General features: G+C 38.9%; 1 long non-coding RNA gene across 1 annotated transcript; it reads left to right on the forward strand.

The window, feature by feature from the left end:
* The first annotated feature begins 3,368 nt into the window (after positions 1 to 3,368).
* On the forward strand, positions 3,369 to 5,311 carry LOC128128698 (uncharacterized). The gene is made up of 3 exons (XR_008226708.1): positions 3,369 to 3,797; positions 4,626 to 4,692; positions 5,092 to 5,311. It is a non-coding gene; the product is annotated as an uncharacterized LOC128128698 (long non-coding RNA).
* Positions 5,312 to 9,762: the final 4,451 nt, after the last annotated feature.

Below are 9,762 nucleotides of genomic sequence, written 5' to 3' on the forward strand. Positions count from 1 at the left end.
ACTACGTGCTATGTGTGCACATTATCTGAATACTTGTTGTCTATGCTGGTTGAACGTTTTATACATGTTTTAAAGGACTTAAACTGTATATGTATTTTATATATACGAAAATGTTGGGTATGAGATGGGTAGATGAATGATGAGAGATAGAAGATGACGTGAGTATACATTGGCAGCTATAGACTTAGTGCCTATGGGACAAACACCGGTAGCTATGGACTTAGTACCTTTTAGACGTTGGTAGCTATGGATTTAGTACCTGTTGGGAATTGGTAGCTATGGACTTAGTACCTATTAGTTAGACGCTGGTAGCTAAGGATTTAGTACCTGTAGGAATTGGTAGCTATGGATTTAGTACCTGTTGAACATTGGTAGCTATGGACTTAGTACCTATTAGATAAAGACTGGTAGCTATGGATTTAGTACCCGATGAATAGACTATAGCAGCTATGGAATTAGTGCTTTATGAACGAACATTGGCAGCTATGGATTTAGTGCCAGTCCCATAACCCTGGAAGTAAGGGACTTGGGAATAAACGAATGCAGGATAGATGACTCTTAGGTTAAATCCTTAAAGAGTAAAGAAGATAATGGGGATGGGTAATTGGGTTCATTGTTTGATTGAACATAATAATTATATTATTGTGGGTTGAAAACCCTATGTACTCACCAGGTTTCCCAACCTGACCCACTCAGTTTATATATATCACATGTGACGAAGTGAAGTGACATTACACTGAGAGATTTAAAAGAGATGTAGATCACTAGTGTAAATCATTGTAAGTTCTGTTTATGCTTATGTTTCGGTATTAACGATGACATCCCAAACATTTTAAAATGAAATAAATACGTTTCTTCGAAAATGTTTTAATAACGTATTTACCATGTTTTTCTGGGAACAAATTCCGCAACCTTTTTATAAAATGAAGTACTCTGATTTTTATAAAGCATAAACAAAATCGGTCTTTTATGGCTGTGATTTTGGAGATGTCACAGTTGGTATCAGAGCATTAGTTTAAGCGAACTAGGAATATGGATTTATTTCTAGACTTAAACTTAGAATGCTAAGCGATGATTGTGAGGTGTGAGCACTAGCTTATTTTAGGAATGATGCCTAAATTGCTTTTATGTGCTAAATGATTTGTTATGCTATAGTTTGATCGGATCTATGGTCTGTTGCCGACCGGATCTGGAAACCTTATGTGTTTAGGATTCTAAACGTACGACTACGATATTAGAACTAGCATGTAATCGTTTCAAGAATTAATATAAAACCTTCGTTTTGTTATCTGATGTGTCGAATGATTGTGTGATTTGTTGCATGGTGACTTAGGAAACTGCGAGACAATACTTGGGACGAGTATGAGTAGGTGTGAATGGTAGTAGAGGCCTATACTACCGGAAGCACAGGACTCACACTTAGATCAGGGAAAGTCACAAGGTTACCAAGAAGCTAGTAATTGATTTCGTTTTATTCAAGTGTGTTGTTACCATCGTTTCGGTAATGACTAAGAAGATTGTTGATATTACGACCCTAGTGGTCATATCGAATCGAGTCCGACTACGATGAGTATGTTGTGTGGTTCAGAGAACCAAGTTTGATGTAGCGTCTGACTTAAACCAAACGGTTGAAATCAAAGCGATCAATAGAAGTATCGCACTCGTTGTTAAAGAAGTTGGTGGCTAGAAATGCCTAATGTTAAAGTGTGATTATATCACATTAGAACATGAAGGAAGGCATAGTCTGTTTTAGAATTTAACTATAAGAGACCTAAGTCTAAGTGTTGCAACATACGATGATAAGTCATTAGAATATGACACATCGATCTATAGTAGTAATAAAAGAACTTATCTCAAGTCCATATCCAGCAAGGATCGAGATTGTGAATTGAAGGTCATAATTTGGAGTCTAACCTGAGGTAGAGAGCAGGTGCACGATCGAGTACTCTTACAGTCAATGAGTTTAAGAGATAGAATTGAAGGAATGTAGAAGTTATAAATATTACCTAGGATGAAGAGATGACGTATGGAGTCATTATACGATCATGTTTCGTTGATGATTCCGGGACGTAATCATCCTAAGGGGGAGATAATTGTAACGCCCGCAAATCTGGGCTAGTCAAATTAGAGGCAATAGGGGTCGAAAACGACTTTTCGACAAAAGATTATTTAGAATAAATAATCTTAACCAAGTTGTAGAGTATTTTACAAGGTTTTCGTACATATAAAGAACGCCGAAAACCGAGTTATAACGAAGAAGTTATGACCCGTTGAAGTTTCGCGACGGAACTGGTACGATACCGGGAAGCGTAAATAGTGAATTTACGATAGAGCGAGATTTAGCCTTAGCGATCTAAACGAAAGTCGTAGAATATGTTAAACTAAGAACATCGATAAAAAGAACGCCCAAATCTGACTTCGTATGAGGAAGTTATGATTTTTCTAAGATTTAGCATAGCAGTGCACAGCCCGAAATCTGAATTTTAGATCGGTCGATTTTTAGCCGACGGGATCTAAATGAAAGTTGTAGTACTCATAAATACCAACGCGTGGATATAAAGAACGTCGATAATAGAGCTCGTATGCAAAAGTTATGGACGAAGCTTAGTCCCTACTTTTCGAGCGCGGCGAATTCGATACAGTTTTGTAAATACGAGATAGAATGAGAATTAGCCAACGAGGTCTAAATGAGAGTTGAAGATCTCATTAATAGGAACTCAACGGTAAAAAGACAGACAAAAATGGAGCTCGTATGCAAAAGTTATGGACGAAGCTTAGTCCCTACTTTTCGAGCGCGGCGAATTCGATACAGTTTTGTAAATACGAGATAGAATGAGAATTAGCCAACGAGGTCTAAATGAGAGTTGAAGATCTCATTAATAGGAACTCAACGGTAAAAAGACAGACAAAAATGGAGCTCGTATGCAAAAGTTATGGACGAAGCTTAGTCCCTACTTTTCGAGCGCGGCGAATTCGATACAGTTTTGTAAATACGAGATAGAATGAGAATTAGCCAACGAGGTCTAAATGAGAGTTGAAGATCTCATTAATAGGAACTCAACGGTAAAAAGACAGACAAAAATGGAGCTCGTATGCAAAAGTTATGGACGAAGCTTAGTCCCTACTTTTCGAGCGCGGCGAATTTGATACAGTTTTGTAAATCCGAGATAGAATGAGAATTAGCCAACGAGGTCTAAATGAAAGTTGAAGATCTCATTAATAGGAACTCAACAGTAAAAAGACAGACAAAAACGGAGCTCGTATGCAAAAGTTACGGACGAAGCTTGGAGACTACTTTACTATACACTTCCTATAAATACAAGGGTGAACTCCTCATATTTTCTTCACACCATAAGCCTTTATTTCACTCTCTAACTTCTCTCTAACCTCCCTAAACCCCTCCCAAGTCTAGGGAACCTCCCTATCACGAGAAGAAAGCCCCGGAGCGCCCGACGGCTCCGAGAAGAAAAGCTTTCGGCTCGGAAACGCTGCTCCAGCGAAGCCCGGTTTTTAATAAAAACCCGCTGTAAGTGAGTTACGCCTATAGTATATTTAATATAGATTTTATTTAATTATAGTAACATTGTTAGGACCTTAAAATAATTATTTAGGCTATTATTATGAGTTATATTGAGTGTTATTTAACGCTTATATAATAGTAATAATAGCTAGACTATTAAATTAGTCTCGTCAAGCGTTAGACTAAACTCTAGTGGTAATGATACTAGGTTTCGTCAAGGGATAATTGTTTTAAGAGTAACGAAGTGCTGTCCGAGTGCCGACTCACCACCTTTCAGGTGAGTGCATAGTTACTTTCATCTTACACATAGATATGAAGTATTTAATATATATTATGTGTTGTGAGTGCATAGTCCCTTTCATCTTACACATAGATATGAAGTATTTTATATAAACTACGTGCTATGTGTGCACATTATCTGAATACTTGTTGTCTATGCTGGTTGAACGTTTTATACATGTTTTAAAGGACTTAAACTGTATATGTATTTTATATATACAAAAATGTTGGGTATGAGATGGGTAGATGAATGATGAGAGATAGAAGATGACGTGAGTATACATTGGCAGCTATAGACTTAGTGCCTATGGGACAAACACCGGTAGCTATGGACTTAGTACCTTTTACACGTTGGTAGCTATGGATTTAGTACCTGTTGGGAATTGGTAGCTATGGACTTAGTACCTATTAGTTAGACGCTGGTAGCTAAGGATTTAGTACCTGTAGGAATTGGTAGCTATGGATTTAGTACCTGTTGAACATTGGTAGCTATGGACTTAGTACCTATTAGATAAAGACTGGTAGCTATGGATTTAGTACCCGATGAATAGACTATAGCAGCTATGGAATTAGTGCTTTATGAACGAACATTGGCAGCTATGGATTTAGTGCCAGTCCCATAACCCTGGAAGTAAGGGACTTGGGAATAAACGAATGCAGGATAGATGACTCTTAGGTTAAATCCTTAAAGAGTAAAGAAGATAATGGGGATGGGTAATTGGGTTCATTGTTTGATTGAACATAATAATTATATTATTGTGGGTTGAAAACCCTATGTACTCACCAGGTTTCCCAACCTGACCCACTCAGTTTATATATATCACAGGTGACGAAGTGAAGTGACATTACACTGAGAGATTTAAAAGAGATGTAGATCACTAGTGTAAATCATTGTAAGTTCTGTTTATGCTTATGTTTCGGTATTAACGATGACATCCCAAAAATTTTAAAATGAAATAAATACGTTTCTTTGAAAATGTTTTAATAACGTATTTACAATGTTTTTCTGGGAACAAATTCCGCAACCTTTTTATAAAATGAAGTACTCTGATTTTTATAAAGCATAAACAAAATCGGTCTTTTCTGGCCGTGATTTTGGGGATGTCACATGTATGTTGTATGATGATATAGACCGAACCGGAGGGTCCAACGAGCTACAGGACTGGAGGGTCCCGCTGAGACACATCGACAGGAGGGTCGTATTATAGCCTTGAGTGGCGTATGTGATGTATGTGGTATTTTGGGGAACTCACTAAGCATTATGCTTACAGTTGTTGTGTTATGTGTTTCAGGTACTAGTGATGAGCACGGGAAGGCGCCGGCATGATTCGTACACACACGCATTGGAGTTTTTGTAGAGATTCTGGGGAGATGTTTTGTGATAATAACAATTGTTACAATGTGTTTGACATTATTTTATGAATGAATGAATGTTTTAAAAACGAAAAATTATTTTGAAAATTCATGTTGTTACATATTACTAATAAAGTAATAATATATGATACAACTAATATAAGGAAAATAAGAGAAGGTTAGGGGGCAGCACACCTACTAGTCCCCCTATTGCCTCCGCCAGTGTTTGTCACCAAGATTTGTACTTTACTACCAACACTTAGATGAAATTCTGAGGAAAAGGAATACAATTCAACTACATTTCAATGTTTTGTTCAACTTTGTTTTATGAAATTGAAATCCTAAATTTAAACATTTCCATCAAAAAGATGATGGAATTAATTACCTTATTACCAGTGTTTTATTTAATAACATAACCTCTACTACAATCACCGCCACCCACCCACCACCACCACCCACCCTCACCACTTACATTCGTCATCACCGCCACCTACCACCGCAACTATCACCCATAACTGTTAACACCACCCGTCACTGCCACCACCACCGCCATCACCAACCACCAACCACGACTACCACCCCCGTTACCTCCACTGCCATCGTACCTCCGATTGTTTCCGTTACAGCCACCACTACCTACCTCCTACCACTACCACCCATCACCTACCACTCGTCACCGCCACCACCACCACCCACCACTCATCATTGTTACCACTACTACCATTACCACCAACCATCATCGCCACTACTACCCACCACCACTACCACCTCCACCGACATGAATGCTCGATTAATATGTAACGCCCTGTTCCGAATCGATTTCTAATTCGAGGCAGTGGTCTGAGATCAGTTATCATAAAGCTTAGGGCCTTTGGAAAAGGTGAGACATAGAACCATTTGGATGCGAGTAATGTAATTGAGGTGATCCGGGTGTTTGGTTTGTGTTTTGGAGCCTATGGGTATTTCGGTAAAGGTTTAGTTTAGGCTTTTATGGAAATTAGATTTTTGTTTGGAAGGTCTTTAGGATAGTATGAGTTGGTAGAAGCGTAGATCTTCTCGTTAACTTTTCATGGATATAAGAATCGTCGGAAACAGACTTGTAATGAATAAGTTATGGCCTTCGGAAGATTGGTGAAACTAGGGTTTCATCAGGTACGCGGGGTGTACACGAGTGTACGTATGGTGTACTGGTAGGTGGGTCAGTACGCGGGGCATACATCTTGAGTACGATGGGCGTACTAAGCCAAATGGTTGCGATTATCCTTTTGGAGTACGCATGACATACATGAAGTATGCTAGGCGTACTCCAATCAGTCCCAAACCTTATTTTAGGGTCTAGGACCCTATTTAAACTCCTTATATCATCACCTAACCCTAATATCTTCATCCTTCATCCCTCTAAATCCTAGAAATGACTGGATTACGCCTGAGTCCACAACATAAGTCTGGCTTGCCCTCGGGGCCTACATCTTATGTCTGCCTTGCTCCCCGACCAGATCAGTCCTTGGACTGAATACCACCAAGCCCTCAGTATGAGTCTGGCATGCCCTACTCGACCCTTAGCTCGTATCAGGAATGCTCATGAGCCCTTAGTATGAGTCTGGAATGCCCTACCTGTCCCTCATCTTATATATGGACTGCTCTAGGGTTTGTTGGCTACCGTACGGAGCAGTACAACCTCAACCCAACCCACATAATATGTTGGCATACAACATATACTAACATATATAGATAATCATACATACAATATCACAGGAAGTCCTACTGATCTACCAGACTAGCATATCAAAACTAGCATGCATATTTATTCCATACTAAGCATTCCAACAAATATCAGGTTATTAAACAAATGAGCCTGCCTTGGCGCCTTCGACCTGTAAATACAATGAGGAAAACTCACCTCACAGATCCTGAAAAGATAGAAGAAAAGAATATCGCTCTGCGAGTCCACTCTACAGATCACCTATACATAGGGAAAGACCCAACCTTAGGCTTCATAACAAATACCCAAAATGCCCCTAGGATCAAACTAGGTCAAATGTCATCGCAAGTCAACGGTTAACAAAAAGTCAACCCAGCTGAGTACGACCGACCTCTACGCGCCGTGTACTCTGCCCTTAACCAAAAATAGGCAGTTGACCACCTAAGCCCAGCGTACGCCAAGGTACGCCCAACGTACACAGTGGCGATGTAATATCTCCATTAAGTGCTTAATGATGGGTTTTGTGCAATACATCATACCTATGGTGTACATGCAAACCCTAATAGCTTTTGGATCTAGTTTGTCTAATGAACATGCAATTGAATATCCAAAGCTATAAACCCTAGATCTAGCATACAATTAATCATATCAGCATAAAATAGAGTTTAGATCTGACCTTTGATTGTTATATAGCAATAACAATCTAATCCTTGGCTTCAGAAAGCTTAGTGCCTCAAGTGTTGCACCACTAATGGAGTCACAAACACCACCAAGCAACTTGGATGAAGAGGAGAAGAGAGGAGGCTGCCCAAAACGTCTAGAAACTCTAGAGGAACTCCTTGTCACGTTTTTGGGGCCTTAGGGGTCTATATATACATGTAGGCTATTAGGGTTTTCAACTAGGAAACCCTAATCTGACTGCTTAGGCCCTAAGTAGCCCATGGATCCCTTTCTTTAGAGTCATGGACGAAATCTTATGGGCTTCCCCATAAATTTCGTCCACTCCACTCTATGGAGACCATTAGCCCGCCCTACAATTATCTTATAATTACAATTCCAGTCCCTTAAGTTTAATTAATCTCTTTTAGCCACAAAATTAATTCTTAATTAATTCTTGACTAATATTAATTAAACATTATGATTTCTCCTTTAATATATTATTCTTATAATATATTGATAAATCATAATTAAACCTTTCTCTCCTTAATTCATCCTACATATTGCTATGGTGAAGGCAACCCAAAAGGACCATGGTCATAATCGGGTCAAGTACATACCAAAACAGTTATAGACTTAGACACTAATCCAACACTTAATTCAACGACGTACTTAAAAAGGTGATCCTAACCATAAAGTTTACAACTTTATGGTTATGCATGCCTTAATAAGTCCCAAAACCAAAACCCTAGTTTGTCTTAACCACTTACGACCTCTATATATTGCATGCACACACTAAATGAGTCAAGATAGCATTTTTCCGACTTAATGCACCTTAAATCTTCTGAAAGGACAACTCCTTTGGTCTTAGAGTAGCTTTTACTCATTACGTCCAAGAAAAGGGACTAAAAACTCATAAAACTTCACATGGCTAGATCTTTAGAATATAAGTCAAGATCAAAGCATTATACCTTCTGGAGCTTCCCAAAGAAACAAAGATCCCAGATCTACAAGCTTGCTTCCACACCAAGGCTCCTCAATGAATCTTCTTTCTTCCTTCAACACACCAAGAACATACACTTAAGCTTAAAACACACACTCAAGGGTTAGGGTTTGCAAAAATGTCTCAAGGGGAGTGGAGGCTGAAGAGGTGAGGGAAATGAGGCTATAAGGATGATTATATTTGGGCTTAACCCTAAAATTTAGGGTTTCTACACGTGGCGAGTATGCCCCACATACGCTGATGTATGCCTAACATACTAGGGCACGCCCTAGTACGCTAAGCATACATACGCACGCATGGCGTACTCCCATTCTTCCAAATTTACAATTACAAACGAAGCAAACCTCACACAAGGAGTTTACGGTCGTAAACTCTTGAGTTTATGTCCGTAAGCTCCTAAGCTTAATGACATTTTGCGTTTTGAAGAGTTACATGATCCCTAGAAGCAATTCTACTTGGTGGTTTAATCCTTGGAAGGGCTTAGGGCATGAATACACTCCTTTGAGGAGTTCACGGCCTTGGGACCATTTCCCTTAGATATTATGACCGTAATCTCTCGTGGGGATGGGTTTTTGATGTTTTAAAGTCCCTAAATAACTAGGAGTAAATCAAGGCTATTGTTCCAAGGCTTTAGGAGTGATTAAGGCACTCTTTGGCCTTTGAGTTTGGAGTTCACGGTCCAAGAACTTCTTGGGCCGTGAACACCTTAATCTTGGTGTTCATGGATGATTTCTAGTCTTATATACACCTACATACAAGTCTAAGGTAGTTACTTAACAAGGGGAAGGGACTAGGCATCATTTTACCCTTATAAAAGAGTTTACTCCCGAAGGTGTTCTTGGGCGGTAAACTCTCGAATCTTGCGGTTTTGTTATGAAATCTATGTTATTAAGCACATTATAAGCCATATAATAGAACTAGAGAGAGTTACTCACGATTTGGGATGAAAACCCGAAGATCCGTGAGAGAGAAAATGGTTTTTCTCTAGTTGGAAATGTAAATAATGAATGAATATGGCTCATAATTCTATATATAGTCCTGGGATTTTTGGCAGAAAATATTTTATTCACGAAATGAACTCTAATATAATAGAGTTTTGGAATAACAGAGTTGCACAAAACCCTAGTGCATCCACTCTCCTGATATCTCCTTAAGTGTAAACCCTGAAATATTCAAACTTATACGGAAAAGTCTGAAAATTTACTGCGACTGTTCTAACTTCTATTGACTTGATAATGTTTGTACAAA

Source organism: Lactuca sativa, chromosome 9 (genome assembly GCF_002870075.4).
Source record: "Lactuca sativa cultivar Salinas chromosome 9, Lsat_Salinas_v11, whole genome shotgun sequence".
Classification (NCBI taxonomy): Eukaryota; Viridiplantae; Streptophyta; class Magnoliopsida; order Asterales; family Asteraceae; genus Lactuca; species Lactuca sativa.